The sequence below is a fragment of the Melospiza georgiana genome, chromosome 1 (assembly GCF_028018845.1).
Source record: "Melospiza georgiana isolate bMelGeo1 chromosome 1, bMelGeo1.pri, whole genome shotgun sequence".
NCBI lineage: Eukaryota > Metazoa > Chordata > Aves > Passeriformes > Passerellidae > Melospiza > Melospiza georgiana.
Genome location: NC_080430.1, coordinates 67751847 through 67767096, shown reverse-complemented (window position 1 = coordinate 67767096; position 15250 = coordinate 67751847).

The window sequence follows — 15250 nt, the reverse complement described above, 5'->3', positions numbered from 1 at the left end:
TCTTCATGTTCTCAGCAGTGCTGGGAGGAATTTGTGGAGGACAGCACAAAGGGTCATGAGCCCTTTGTAGGAGCTCTGGGAACCTTGGCACATGCACTGGTGCAGATTTGGTGCACCACTGGTGAGAGGAGAGATGTCAGAAGCCCATGGCTTCCAGGTGGGTACAGACTGGCAGATTGGGTCTCCAGGGCCTGTTTGCCTAGGAACTGATGTTATTGGGAGGGGAGGAAGAATGTGAGGTATCCAGGGAAGACTGGAGAGGGAAAAGAATGTCAACATGGAGCACGCACTAGCCTATTCCTTCCAGAGATACTGTCAAAGGGTTATTCATTTCCCAAACAAACAAACCAGTCTAACAGTCATGCTTGCAGGCTACACTCCCTTATTTTCCCCTCCAGCACAGAATATATTTAATGCATGGGTTAAAAAATTCCAGCTTGCTTCCAGACATGTGGCGTGCATGCCATTCAACCTACTGATGCCAAAAGAGTTTTTCTTGTTTTTCCTAAGAAAAACTGAGAAATAGCACAACTGTGGAGGCTGCAAAGGACTTCTGTTCTCTCTGGTTCACAATTGTGTGGATGAAATATGATAAATACGGGGAGGTTGCTCAAGAGGAAATGTATGTTTAGATATCACAGCTTGTTTAAGATGAAAGGAATCCAGAATTGGGACCGGAATTGCCTCAGACAAGAAACTTGGGCACAAAGTTTAGGCATGTTAACCTTTTCATGCAGTTGTAAGAATTCATAGTGCTGGCATCCAAAAGCTCAGATGTTTACCTGAACTTTCTACTTGAACTTTCCCCACACTGGGTGAAACTCCAGAGCTGGGATTTTATTCACATGGAACATATTACATTATTCCACTAGATACTAAAACTGTTAAAATGGGAATTAATCAAGTTGAGAATTTATTTTCTTTTGAATACATTCACCCAGCATACTGGGCTTGTGGGAACAAAATCCTGACTCAATTAGCACATAGCCCACCTGCAGAGAAGTTTCTAAATGGAAGCAGGAGTGTGAGTGTGGACAATTAAGCAGGAAAGAGTGATCAGGAATAAAAAGGTTCACTTTCCTGTGACACCCTGGGAAGGTAAGGTTTTGTAGACTAGGATCAGCAAGTTTTTTCTCAGGAGATACGACCTCTCTCACCTCCTCACCTGCACACAGAATAATATGCAGCAACACTCATCCCCAGAAGCTTTCTCTTGAGCACAGTAGTGCACAGCTCTGCTCTTTCCTGTCTGTAGTGCCCTGCTCCTGTCTGCTTTTCCTGCCCACCTCTCCTTCCTCTCCTCCTGCCTTCCCAGCCCTGCAGTTGGCAGGGTGGAGAGGCCCAATTCCAGGCACATATGCTAGCACTTTGCTCTGAACTTGTGTGGAAGGAGCTTGTACAGACACATGAAGGTACAAAAATGGTGTATAACAAGGGGGATGTGCTGAACTCCTCATACATATATTAGATAGATTTAAAATACTGCATAAAAATCCTTGAAAACCCATGAATCCTCTGTACAGAGCATTTGTGTGTCTTAACTCCATTTTGGGAGTCAGGACCAAAGCCAACCTTGTCAAAATACTCTCTCCTTCCTCTGATTTGCAAAATGCACACTACTCTAACTTGGAAAAATATCAGTAATGACCCAAAAATATAATCTCTCCTGACCATAACTTGTCCATCAGTTTTACACATCATTCAATGAATTGTCCTGTGACTGGACTAGTCATTTTCCTTTTGCAAAGCTTGTTAGATTTGTTCTCTCTGTTTTTAAAACCTTTTGTTTTAAATCTCCCACACTTCTTTCAGAAAAAAATATTTGCTGTTGCTGTATTTTATATATTCATGTTTTCTCTCTCCTCATCTCTCATCAGCAACCCTTTCAAACCAAAAGCATTTCTCTCTGGTAAGGCCATCAGCTCAGTGGTTGTTCACTAGCCAGCAGCCAGTTTTTTCCAGTAGGAGGAGAAGCAAAAATAAAACTTTAATAAAATGCAAGTTTGGGATTAAAAAAAAAATACAGCGGAGAAAGTTGTTTTGCCTTTACTGCCAAGCTTCCCATGAAGTCTCAGCCTAGATGTGTTTTGAAGCTTGAGGAATTCCTTCGTTTGGAGGGAGGATATAAGATAGGAAAGCAATCATCTTTCTCTCTTTTGCTTCAAACATATCTGTGGAGATCAGTTGATACCCATAACAACAGAGAACAGCATATGAAATGTCTCACAGTGTCTGACTTATTTTTCTCTTCTTTGAGTTGTTGGTGCTTAAGCTCTCATCTCATACTCAGCGTAAATTTGCATCTCTACAAAACTGCCAAAAAAGGTTTTCTCTGCTGCCATCTAAATCTGTTTATGGTCTACTCTCCCAAAATCATTCTTTAAAGGAAAATGACTGACTTTCAAACCCCTCCTCCTCCTCTGTTATTTTTAACAAGCATTTCAGCGTGGTGTCGTTTAGAGAAAAGATCACTGCATTGCTGTGTGTTGCAGGACTCTCAGGAAACAATGCTAGAGGAGAAGGAACGTGGGAACTCTGTTCCCTCTCTTTTCCATTTGCAAACTCTGAATGCTTCCAGCACTAGGGTAGCCAAAGACAGGGTGAAAAGGACAGAGCATGCTCCCATTGGCAAAGCTTCTCTCGTCTTGACTGGGACAAGGATTTGGTCATGCCATGCAGCATCCCAAGCCTTGGACTGAGGACTTCACATTGGCTCCTCACAGCAGGCTGGCTCTGCTGAGGGAGACAGCACTTGCAGATAACTCAGCCCTCACAAGCATCCACCTCAGTTATCCTTCTGCTTCCTTTGGTCTGGATACTTGCACAGGTGATGGAAGCACCAGTCTCGGGCTCGTATGAAAGGAGGAGTCTGCACAACTCTGGCTGGCCTCACCTTCAACACCTCAGTTCTTGTCTTTGTCTGCCCTTTCCCTTACATCCCAGCTGACTCATGGTGTTTGCTTCTGAAGTCTGATGAGGGCTTGAGTCACAACGATTTGACACTTCACATCCTCAGATTTCAGCCCTGTCTGGGCGATGTAAAGGTCTGTCTGCATGTGTCCTTACAGCTTCTGAGGAGGGGCTTAGCTCTTCAGTTGTGTCATAATGCTCTGGAGTACATTTGTCTGGAAGCCATGAGTCAGCACTGCAGAGACCCTCCCTTATCTGCAAGTTCTGAGATAGAGGGTGTTGGTCTGGCTCAGTGAGGGTGCTCTGTAAGAGGATCATGCTTTCCCAATCACTGTAGCACCCTAGTGAGCACAGCTGCTGTGGGATGGCTCGCTGTAGCTATTCCACAAGTTGTTGCCTCCAGTGAAAGACCATGGTATGGCTGAGTGTTTGCCCAAAAAGAAGACCACGGAGCACAAATGTATGCCAGACATCCCCTCTCCTCAGATCATAAGCAGTGATCTGATGTGACTGTCTGGTGGGGTAAATGTTGGCACAGAAAGGAAAGTCAAAGGTGTGCTGGGAAAGCAGGTTTCAGGGATATATGTGTAGATAGGGCCAAAAGGTTTAGACTGGAGCTCCTTAGACTCCTCTTATAATTTCTTTTTCCTTATTTCTCAGAGATGGATATTCTGGTGCAGAGATCAAAGTGGGATAACATAAGAAATGCGAAGTTCCAAATGCTGACCTAAGCACATGGGTGAGGGAGAAGTCTGTTGGACCAAGCTGCTTTTATAGGAGCTGCAACCACTCTAGAGAGTAATGGGGGGAGACAATTCCTTGAATTTGTGGGAAAAGGGAAGGAGGGCAAAAAAAGCGAGAAGAATAGAGATATAAACTATTATTAATCAAAATAACAGGAGTGAAATAGGGGCATCAGGGATACAAAGCGGCCCACACCTTATGTGGATCAGTACATATTATGGCCTTTTTTGTCTTTTGAGAAATCTGTTCAACTTCTTACTTTGATATTTTAAATATTCTACACTTTATAAATAACAAAAAATGCGGTCCTTAAAGACTGAACCACATTCTGGTAGCAGCCAAGATAACTTTATGAAGACAGACAAACTTGTGTTAAATTAAAACAAAAATATATCATGCTAGAAAGTTATGTAAGATTCTATTTTAAAATCATCTGGTCCCAATTTACTAAATTTACTGCCTCAGAGCTAATGCCAAACTGCTACATTTGATTTATAGAAATACTTTAGCACATTTTTCCATCAGGCTATTGTAGAATATATTTACTGCCTTTTTATTATAGTTAAAAATGCAGACTTTTGAAAGGAAAGGAACATTTTTGAAGAGCCTATTGATAGTTTCTCACAGGATGCCAGGAGACATGCAGATAGTAAACAATGCTGTGTGCTTAGGAACATTCCACTCGATTTTCAACTCCTTCACCATCTTTTTTTTTCTTTGTAATTGAACAAAGTGATCCATCTGGTAAATGGATGTTTGAAAATGTCCAGTTTGTGCCAAACCACTTTTCTTAAGCACAGACTACATTTTTTCAGGCAAATATTTAAACAGCAGCCACACTGTGATGCATTGCTAGCCATTAAAAAAACACACACAAAACCCAGACAGCAGGCAGGGGGGAGTCAGGGTGGAAGAAAGCTTAACAAATACTCCATTAAAAATCTATCTAAAAATATCATGCTAAACAACCATCCTTCTTCCCCTTTCTCTTCCTGACAAGGGTTTCCAAATGGGAAATGACTGCTAGGGAGTAGAATCTACATTCTGATCAGCAGAGCAACTGAGCACATGCCTAATTTTACACACATTCTCAAGTCCTTTATTAATTTCTGTGTCTGTGCTTCACAGAACTGGGTCCCTGATAAGTCTCTGTCTACTTGTACAACAAAATTCTGTTCCAGAAGAGTTAGTTTTTCAGTGTTTTTGAGAAATCACTGTGCTTTTTGCTCTCCTGTATCCATATCCCATTGAACTTATCCACAAAGTTTGATCCATGTGCAGTGAGTTCTCAAATACATGGATGTTGGATAGAATTCTGGTTCAGGTACTTCCCTGACTTTTATTCATGTCTGTGTACTGATCATCTAAACTCAGAAGTGCCAAAATGCCACAAGCAGAGGGAATTTTTCTAGTACTTCCAGCTTGAGCAGAAGCAGTTGGGACAAGATATGCCTCTTTTTCTGTGGTAAACTCAGGCTTATTCAGATCTAATTTAGCAGTCATACCGATAGCTCTTTTCAAAAATCCCCAAGTAGTTACCCACAACTGGCACTGCCTGCTTTCATTTTGATATCTCTGCTTCCTCATCCACCTCTGCAAGTGCTCTCTGTTCAGTCAGATTCAAATTCAAATTCAGAGTCTCCTGAAGTCACACAATCAACTAAACATCTTCAAGGACTTATAATTTTGGCCCTGTTTTGAGTCCATAAACTCCCTCCCATTTTAAAGCTCAAATCTCGGAGTAATTTTGCAACTGAAGCGATTGATGTTTTTTGCCTTGATGCAGCAAGACACTGGACTCCTAATGTTCCAAAAAAAGCATCAAGGCTTTTAAAGTGTCTGGCTTCAGTAACAGTACTTCCAGATGGGCTGGGTTTGCACAGTTGAAGAGGCTGTTACTCCAGTAAAAGAGCGAGAGGGTGTAATCCTGGTCCTGTCAAAGCTGACCTAAGTGTGGCTGTGACGCCACCATATCATCAGTTTAGCCTCAAGGTAGAGAAGACTTAATCAATTATCCCATTTTCACATTGCCAAGACAGAACTGATGTCTATTTTGTATCCAATCAATGCTTTGCCACTCTCTAACGTCCCAAGGTTTTGAGGCATTACACTTTTGTGAAATAGGTTACTGAGCTGCCTGGGGTTTGTGCTTGTTGTGGGGTGGTTGCCATGGCTGTTGCTGCGGGGCAGCCAGAAAAGGGGCACCGTGTTTGTTGCCCAGCATGAAAGGCTCCTGGTTGAGAAACCATCCCTGCAGCTGCTCAGTGCAAACCCACCAGCTCTTCCCAAAAGCTGCTGTGATACAGATGCAGGAGAGCCTCTCATGAAGAAATGGTGTGACATGAGAGGGAGGGGGGGATAAAAAGGTCGCAGCTAGGGAAAGAAATGATTCAGCACTAGTTTTTGCGGGCTGGCATTTGTGTCTGCAGGTCAAAGTCAGTGTAAATTTGTAAATGTTCCTCTGTGTTCTGCTCTGGAAAGGAGGTAACAGCGCAAGACTAGCAAAGCGCTAAAGTCTGAATTTAATTTGACACAGCATGAAAATGAGACAATTGTGTGCTGGCTGGTTGAGGTCCAGAGATGTCACCTCACATTACTATCATTTGTTGAGTGGTTGCCAACATTTGTCCATTTTCACAGCCCTCTTCAATATAGAAGATTTCTGGGGCTCCTCAGCAGTCTGAGGAAGAGTGGAGCTTTGTTTTTGGGAGCTAATCCCCTTAAACCACTTCCTCTTCCCGCTGGAGTGAGGTTTTCTTAATGCCTTTTTGTGTGTTTTGTTTTGTTTTAATGACCAGAGCTCTTGGGGCTGTTTCCAGGTCTCCCTGAAAGGTCAGGTCTGCTTTTTTCTTTGCTTGCCATTCATATGGTGAGTAGCAAGTGTCCCTTTCTCTCAGGCTTTGAGCCTGCTCTGTTTGCTGACTTCAGTTCTCACCTTTGAGTATGACAGTAGATGTTTCATTATTTTACTATCTAGAAAAATTGGAGTTCCATGAAAACTTGTGATTTTGTGTCACTTTTTTTCTATTTATTACCACCCAAAAATCTATGTGAGTAAAAAGTATGTCTGCATCTTTCAGCCTTTTCTTTGCACCGTGATACAATAAAAGACACCTGTTGGAGAGAGGAATTTTCCACCTGCAGCTCTGGACAGCTTTCAGCTCAGCTTTAGCCTTTGTTGTTTTCTCTCACAGGGTTTGTTCTGCAGAACATGAAAACAAACATGTATGTGACGTGTTTATATAGTTGTAGTTCTAGATTTCAGATGTATTGTCTGCAAGCAGGTGCCCCAGATAATCTAAGCTACATCAGGCATGCCAGTTTTAAAGGCATATATGATATAACTGCTTGATTAAATGAGCCTAGAGATGGTGTTTGATTGCTTCAGGATCTTGGTGGTGTTGAGAACCCACAAGTACACTGAAGCTCCTCAGTTTTCTGAGTCATCACTTGTTTCTTGACACCAGTCCAGTTGATAAAGCTTGTGTTGAAGTAGCTGATAGTTGCATTCATATGTGTAGGGTAATAATTCTGATTTATTACATATAGATAGGGCTTCTGTATTTTCACTGCATCTCCCTCACTACATCATTGCCTGTGTTGCAGCGCTACAAATATCACCAGGGTGGATTTCACTTGCTCTAGGGCCTGTGTTGTCCTCAAAAATCAAAGTAGTTTGGATGTTTGGCTCACTTAGGCATGTGAATATTGAGGGCTAGACCTTCAGGAGTAAATGTGTGTCTGCCAGGAATGGGACTGGGTTCCCTGGGCATGGAGTCTGTGGACACATCTGTCTTGGGGTGCCCCAGCTGACATACAACTGTAACTCCAGGAATACAGCAATAGTCAATGTGCCCAGCTGCATTATACCCACCCTTGCACGGATAGTTGAGAATGGGGGGCCTGAGCCTTTTAAATCTTACCCCTGAATGTTTATTGGGATCATGGCCAAGATACCTAAATGTCCTGGCTCAGCAAAGCTGAGCTGGAGTTTGAGAACTGCTGCTCCCTCTCTTCAAATAATTTCTTCTGGTAGGAGCCAGACATGCAGAGGAGAAAACACATAAAATAATCATCATCACATCTTCAAAATATGTTTGAGTTCCTTCCAGGTAAAAATTTGGTCCAGGAGTTCTGGGAGCAGGAAAGATTTGGAAGTTAGAGTAACAGTGGTAGAAAAATTGGGGCCAGTTTCTGGTCCCTAAGGTTCAGCCAAGTGAAAATTCATCCATTGTGAAGTTGTCACAGCCTGTTTGCTTAGGCGACCACGACCTCTGCTTCTTTGATCCTTTGAAAACAATGTGGCCTCTTCCCTGGTCCAGCAAGGAACAGAAAATGATTCATTGAAGTCAAGCATCTCAGTGCTCAAAGTAGTCAGTAAGTTTTTCCCAGGACTTTTGAAAAGCCTGTTCATTTGATGGAATGCACACAGGAGGCAAAAATAGTGTACAGAAAAACTGCTCTCTCCGGGTTTCTGTTTCTACTAATTTGTACAATATATAAAAGACCCTCAAATCTATCACTGATTATCTAACACTGATTAATGCATCAATATCCTGCTCTGTGCATCAGTAGACTGCCTTGCTAGTTGCCATGACAAAATGTGTCTCTCTGTGTTTTTAGACTGAAATCACACCTCACACCGGGGGTTTCAAACTCGCACACATTCAGGATGTGGTTTTCAGCTCGCTGTACAGAGTGGCAAGGGCAAAATGGTCTCAGCAAGTTTGCTGTATAGTGTGCCAGCTGGGATCCATGCTTTGCCTTTATTCTTCACAAAGAGATGAGACCCACTGTTTTAGTCCTCTGAACTGCAACTGGTGTGCTGGGAAGGTTAGACTCAGTTTAGCTTGCTTTCTGGGTACAGTAGGACAATAACTAGGACAGGAGGGCAAATGGAAATATGCAGCATGATGATTCTTGCCCAGATACTCAGTACAACTGGCCCTTACTTTTTGCTTTGGTTTCTGCTTATATTGAAGGTATCACTGCAATAAATCTCGAGTTTTTCATCCTCCTAGGTGGGTACATGACTAGAATTTGCCTCCTGGTTTGACTCCATACCTAAAGCTTCCCTATACAAGGAATCTTTATATGCCTGCCACCTTTTGGTTTCCAAGATCTGCCAAGTCCTTGCCAGTGTTTAAGAGTCAGCCCTTTGGGTTTGGGGTCTGCAAAGGGCCTCGCTGGAGGAGCTTGTGGGAGCTACTTTCTGCAACTAGATCTTATTCAGTTATGAGAGGCTTAGCAGGGATGAAACGTCTGTGGGGACATCTACTCCTTAAACCAAATGAAAGGGAAAAGCAAATGCAGTGCTGTCCTGAAGCATCTTCTAAACGGGCTAGTTTCTAGGAACACAGGGCTAGGTCAGCAGGGACTAGCTGTGCTGCTGAAGAAGCTTTATTAATTTACCCAACTCAATCCTGGTGAATGTCATAACACAGGAAAGAGAACTGTCCTTCCTTTTTTTCTGGCAGGCAGTCATTGCTCACCATCAGAGGAGTTATATCTTCAGGGAGGGATACAGTCTTTGCTGGGAGCTCAGCAGTCTGTGCATCTTTATACAGGAAGACCAAAGGTTTTCTGTCCTCCTTTGTGACAGATTTGCTATTAAATGGAGAAGAAAGAGGGTTTACCATGCTAATGACATTCCTCTGCTCACTGGCAAACAGCTGAGGCTGTTTGTGCTCTGTGCTGAGGCTGTTTGCTGCTGGTGTGACCAGGAGAGGTGTGTGGATGTTCCATATCTGCCCTCATCCTGTGGGCATTTGCCACACTTGCCTTTGGCCAGAGGGCCAGGGCCTGCTAATTTTCCCTGATACATTTATATCAGAATCACATTTAACAGAATTGGAGCTGTGGATCATGCTCAACATGGAGTTATTTACTGCTGGCACTGGAACCAAGTCTTCATCTTTCTTTAGAGGACACAGCGAAAAAAAAGGAAAAAGCTTTATAATCTAAAATCCTTCAGAATCATCATTTGAAACTTTGCTACCAAAGAAAAAGTTTGAAGGAAATATTTGCCCACCAGTTCGTAAACTGATATTTAAGGACAGGCTTTTGAGATTATTACATAATTTGTGGTCTCTGACCTCATAAAATAAAGCAACACTTCCCTAAAACCACGACCTAGCTTCATTACTTCATTTCAAAGAAGAGCTATTAAAAGAACAAGAACATTACTTTGTATTACATTCTAATAATTTTCCAGAGTATCTCATTTTTGCTGGACTAGCTTCTCTTTTTCTCAAAAGAAAATATTTAGAGCATAATCATCATCCATAGGGTGGGTTCCTTTTCCCATGAATATGTTTTGAATGTGAAAAACAGGCTTCACAACCGTTTACTTTTGGTCTTGATTTCATCTGGGATTTTAATGAATGGCACAATGCTGTCAAAATGGCTTCTGGCCTAAGCAGTTCATCCTGCCACTGGTATGGCAGAAGACCACTCAGGGTAAGAGATGGTAAGTGCTGCTGGATCTCATGTTACTGCAAAATTTAAGCCCATACTTAAAAAAACCAAACCACTCTGAGTTACGTGGTAGTGTGGGGATGCAAAAATAAAGGGCCAGCTCAGGGCGTGTTTGCATTAACCCAAATAAACTGCATACATTCTCCAGCTCTTTTTTTTGGGGGGGAGGTGGGTTGTGTATTTTTGTTTGGGTTTTTGTTTTTGTTTGTTTGTGGTTTTGTTTGTTTGGTTTGTTTTGCTTTTGTAGTTTTTTTTGTTTGTTTGGTTGGTTGGTTTTTTTTGTAAAACAGCCTCAGGTCTACTGAATCATTCATAAGATTCAAAGTTTCTAAAATCTTGGATTAGTTGGTTTTTCACAGTCTATGTTCCAAATCTAGCCATGTCAACATGCAATATTTATGTCTAATTTAATACTGCAGCCCTGTTCTGCAGCTGTGAACCTTCTTCCTGAAGCAATGAAGGAGCTTCAAGGGGGCTCACGCTCATGGGTGGATCTTGTGGTTACTGAGCCCGCCCTCAGTTTAACAGCACTGCTTTTGATGTGCTAACATGTGAGCATGTCTCTTTTCTCTAATATAATTTTCCAAGTTCAGAGAATATCAAACACAGGTGAAAATGGCCTGACCTTTCTATCAAACAGCAGTGTCGTTCTGTATTTGCACTCCCGGATGTGGTTCTAATAACCTGAACCCTGCCTGATTCTGTGTACATTTAGCTATATTTTTTTCTGCTAATAGTGTAGGTTATTTCACGTGGAACAAAGTTTGCCAGGGGAACTGGATGCTCTTCACTTCAAATAACATTGACAGGATCTGCTCCCAGGCCATTCTTTTCTCTGAATATTTTCTGAACACTTACATTTCAAATTGTTCCTACCAGCCTGGCATGCAAATATCTCAATGGTGAGGACTGCAGCAGCTCTTACAGAAGTTTTACAGAAGTCCATAGGCCAGATTATTAAAACTGTGTCTAGGGCAGGATTTTTCTTCACTTGTGAAGCGTCATGACTGATTTCAATATGCTACTCATTGACCAAGTTGTTTTCAGTCTGGATAACCAAATGTTGGATTCTGTACTTTCTGAAAAGAATGATGGCTTTCAGCAATCTACTTCCAATTTAATAATGGATATTAAAATATCTACATGTGTGAAAATTATATCTATGTGTAAAGATACTCACTTTACAGTTTAACCAGTTTACAACCCATAGGGTAAATTTTCTCTGTTTTTTAAGTACCATAAGTGTACCTTTACACAGTCAGTAAGTACTGAATGCGTACTTCATTCAAAGCACTGGTATTGGGTGAATTGTCTGTCTTCTTTTATTAGTGCAAGTGAAAAGTAAATATTCTGGCTGAGGAAGTGCAACCAACTGTGACCCAAGCACCTCTGCTGATTAATGTAGTGAGGAATTTTGCAACAAGCACCTCAAAGAGAAAGGAATGCAAAATGAATGTGACACATTTTTTTCCTCTTTTATGCCATATGACATCAATTATTGAGAGGTTGAGTTGAAGAGCTGGAGGTATTCCAACTTAAAATGTATCCTCCTGAATAAGGAAAAGGAATGGCTAAAATCTTCTTTTTAAAAAATTTTAAACAGTGGCCACTGGAATTCAATTTATCTGAAACATAAAGAAATCGCCAGTTGGTGTCAAGTGCAGACAGAAGAAGAAGAAGAAGTGTAAAAACTGCAGGATTTTCCCTTGGCTTAGCATAAGTCATCCCAGAGGCACTGATTTGAATGAATCGACTCACATCTTCACTATCAGGGACTTGGCCTTTCAAAATGGCTGAGTGAAATGATCTCTACTACATGATAATCAGTCATGGTTTTTATGACTGACTATCCATTCATTTGCATTGGATTAAGTCCAGTATCTTTCTACTAGATTGGAAGAGGTACCAGACCTTTAGAGCATGCTGCTTCCCACCTTTCAATTGCCTCTTCTTAGAGAATCATGAAAAAGCTTCACTTTTACCTTTATATAGATCTTTGACTTCCGTAGTTGTTGCTAGTCCTCTGCAAAAGGACAAAAATCAGATCAATAAGAAACATAGATGGTTCTGGTTGAAAATTCTGTCTATTTCTTGAGAGGATGGGCTTCTGGATGGCTAATGAGGAAAAATTGTTCCCCTTGCCTCCTTACTCACTTTCTGAAACTGCATCTAAAAATATTTCCATCATTCTAGTTCAGCTTAAAAAAAACCCAAAAAAAAACCCCCAAACAACCAGTAAATGGACATGGAGTAATTAAACCTGGTCCCCTTCTGGGTGACAGAACAAGGAAGAGCTGGAAATGTGAATATCATCACCATTTCCCTCTGTAGTTTTAAAACTGAGGATGTGTTTGCTGAAAGTCATTGTTCCCTACCTCCCTGGGCTTCTTCAAAACAGGATTTAGAATTGCAATTCTCCTAGCAAAATATTTGTATTAAGGAACTTGGGAACTTCCACTTGCCTCTGCAGATGTTTTCAGAATGGGAAGCCTTCATTTCTCCTGGAATATGACCACTCACATCCAACTGCTACATAGATTTTGGACTATACGTGTATGTGAAGTTCTTCCATACAGATTTATAAATGGGTGATAGTTAAAGACTGTTCGTTCTTCTTTATCTTAAGATAATTTTTCTATGAGCTAAATTAATTTTATGGAAATTATTTTCTAGTTTACTATTGAAGGAAACCTTTAAGACAATGAAGAAAAATGTCCTTTCTTTCCTTCTGTTCCATGCCCTACCTGTGAATATTGTATTGCCCACAAATGTTGTCCCCTTATATTGAAAATGCAGGTGTATGAGAGCCTAGCTAGGGACTGTATTTTTGGTATATGAAATCACATGGACATCAAATTGTATCCTGAGAATAGTGGCATGATGGCAAATAAATTATGTGTATCAAAAAAATCTGTTTACAGCATGTAATGAGGCAGATTGAAAAAAACTGCATGGCTTTCTACATGGAATTGTTAAACTTTTGGTGGCAGAGATTTTTTTAAAAAGCCAAATGATCTTTATTTCAATGTAATTAATTGGTTTCTGGGAAGAGACACAATGTGCTTTTATTTTGGGGTATTTCTGACTGATTTATTTCCTTTTTCTTTCATGTACAAAAGGAGGGTGAAACTTTGGGGTTTCTAGTCTGAGGAAGTAGTACCCTGTTTCTAGTTGTGAATAGTGTACAGATGTTGCATGAAAGTGTTTTATTCCCTTTGCCTCCTAAGATTATCAAAATATTTCCCTGTATTTTTAAATTACAGAGAATAAAACCTTTGCAATAACTGGGGAGGTTAATTTTTATTTTCATTTTGTTTAACATGTAAATAAATTTAAGCTCTTGATCGACTTTTCTCTCTTCCAAGGAGCACTTGGACTGCTAGCACCTCTCCTTCCTTTAGGCCAATATTTTTATGAGTGTCTACTGCTGTAAACACCTTCCACTGGAAGACTAAAAACTCTATGTTTATTGCTCATCATGGTTTTGCTAACAGCTGAAGTAATTTATTTATTCACATAAACAAAAGAAGACTAAGGCTCTGCCTGCCTACCCAGCAGAACAGTTCTTGCTCTCTCAGGTAGTGCTGTAAAGGACTTATGCCTGTTGTTAATAAAACCTTCTCTGAAATCCAGGCTGCCATAAAGCTAGAAACTTCTGCAGGACACTGTAGTATCTGGAACTCATCCACTGAAATGCACTGAAGTATTTTTAAATATGTATGAATCTCCCAAATCTTTGGAAAACCGAGCAGCTTGCTTTGAGCATGTCCAGAAATTAAATATCTCCCAGACCTGAAAACCACATCTCTTGCCAAGTTTAATCCCAAATACCAAAAATGCAGAAAGAAGCTGTCTCATAAGTATTCAGAGACACTAATAGTGCAGATAGATCATCGCCTTTTGTGAAATCCCTGACAAATCCCCAGAATTTTAAATATGCAAAATCAACTTGCAGCTGCATGTCTGCTACAAAGGGGATTTCTGCACTGCAAAGAGATGGTTTTCTTGGTGATGTCACTATACCTACATCCAGGGTTTCACAGGCAATTTGGAATTCCACCTCACTGCGATAGGCTGTGAGTGAGCTACCAGCCTTGGCTCTCTGGAAGTCGAGAGCTGGGAGTTTCTTAAGTTTAGATAAATGGTCATCTGCAAGCACGGTGAAGTTTCTAATAAATGCATACACGTGCATCCCTGAAGCTTTCATTTCCTTAGGAAACCAGGCACACACACTCCACCCCCACAGGTGCACACTCATACAGATGGGCATTTTGTAGGTCAGTTTAAGGATCAGTTTGACAAGTTTAACAAACTGTGCTGGTCCCTCGAGTGCAGTTTTGTCCTGTGGCACATTTACAGGGGCTGCAGTGGTAAGTGGCTCTCAGAAATGAGCACGAGGCAATGTGTGGCTGCTGTCATGCTTTCAACATACAAATCTCGACCTCTCTTCGTGCTAACCAGGCTTGTGGGTTTGGGAGTGATTTTGCATAACTTCTATTCATGCAGCTGAAAATCTCTCCTCTTTTTGCATAAGTCCTGACCATTTAAGTCAGATCCCAAAGAAAAAGGTCAGCTTTTAACAACCATCCGTTGTATGAATATACCCTTGGTTTTTTCCTGTTCCCTCCCTAGATAACCACAATGATTCCTTACGTATTTTTTGCCTGTCAGTTAACACATGTTCACCACATAGTTTGTGTCTGCATTTGGGTATTTTGAAAGTTGACTTATTGATTGCTTTTCTTTAATTTGTTAAATGTAAAGAAACAAGAGTCAGACTTTTCCACTGGTTTCTCTAGAACAAGCTTGTTCTTGTGTTGCTGCTGGTGTACATGGCTGCCTATCCTGCACTGAGGTAAGACCAAGTTTGTTCACAGTTAGAACTGTTCAACTTTAATTCTCAGATCCTTCCAGCTAGTGAGATGTGCAATACCTCAAGCGTTTAGTAGGATGACATTATGAAATCATATATTATTTTTTTACCAGCCAGCAGATGAAATGACAGCTCTCACTGTGCTCTGGAATGTCATTGTGGTGGCCTCTTTTACAAGTTTTGTCAGCTTAAGGAAAACAAATACCCTACTCATTTGCCTGAGGTCACAAAATAACAACTAAGCAT